This window comes from Carlito syrichta, unplaced genomic scaffold (genome assembly GCF_000164805.1).
Source record: "Carlito syrichta isolate Samal-C Ts95f unplaced genomic scaffold, Tarsius_syrichta-2.0.1 Scaffold312553, whole genome shotgun sequence".
Taxonomy (NCBI): domain Eukaryota; kingdom Metazoa; phylum Chordata; class Mammalia; order Primates; family Tarsiidae; genus Carlito; species Carlito syrichta.
In genome coordinates this window covers 327756-328829 of record NW_007256649.1, presented here as the reverse complement: position 1 = coordinate 328829, position 1074 = coordinate 327756, and positions in this window count along the sequence as shown.

Sequence of the window (1074 nt, the reverse complement as noted above, 5' to 3'; positions counted from 1 at the left end):
CCCCCCTGCGTCTTACAGATATTCTCCGAGCCCTATTTTGCTGAAGACGCTCCACCCCGGCGCGCAGAATCGAAGGCAGTGCAGGGCGCACCCGTGAGCCGGGAAAGCACCTGTGCGTGGGCGCCACCGCCGAGGGCGTCCCAGAGGGCCCTGGGTCTGAGCTCTGCTCGTGTCCCTTTCAGCCAGCAACCACGGGCACTGCCCCGAAACCCTAGCTTATGTGGGGTGGGGCTGGTAAGACGACGGGTACCGTGTTATTGGGGGCAGAACACGGCCTTTCGCGCTGGAATACGTTGTCCTTCAGCTACCCGCTAAAATCAAGTGGCCAAGGGAAACACACTCGGAGAGGCCGCTGAGGTGGGCCCTGAAAGGTGTGTGGGGCCTGCTGGGGGCTGGGGGCTGAGTGGTGGCTGGGTGAGGGAGCTTCCCGACGCTATGGAGAAATAATCCCGAATGCACAATTTAAATAACCAAAAAATGGTCGCTATGCAAAAATTAGAAATCCCTTTTAAGACAAGTCTCCTACCACCCCCAGCCTCTAATTGTCCATTTTAATGTCCTACTACACAGAAATTCTGTATGTCATTAAGCATGACTCAATTTGTGTTAAGGATCTTGAATTCACATTTCTGTGAGGCAGGCCACTGATCACGGCTCTGGACAGGTTGTCATTAAACTAAGGCTACAGCGGTGGAGAAGCCACAGAAGGCATCGCAGAGAGAGGGTGTTTCAGCTCCAGCTCAGGCTTTCCCTAAACCTGAAATGAACCGGCCTGATCACATAATCCAAGGACACACAGAGCCCCTCTTAAACACTCCCTTTAAAGAGAGTTAATCCAAGCTTCTGGTTATTTATGGGTAATTGAACCGAATGCAGTCTGCACAGGAGAAGTCACAGTCTCCACTTTATTGCTGGGATACTCTGGAAAGGAGGTTGAGTGCCAAGCAAAGGTCACCTCCCTATAATCCTTCCCAAAACACAGGAGAAAAAAAAAAACAAAACAAGAAGACTGGGCCAAAGGCACGCCCTAAACCTTTGCTTTGTTCTTAAAGCATAAGTGCTGAGACTACTAGC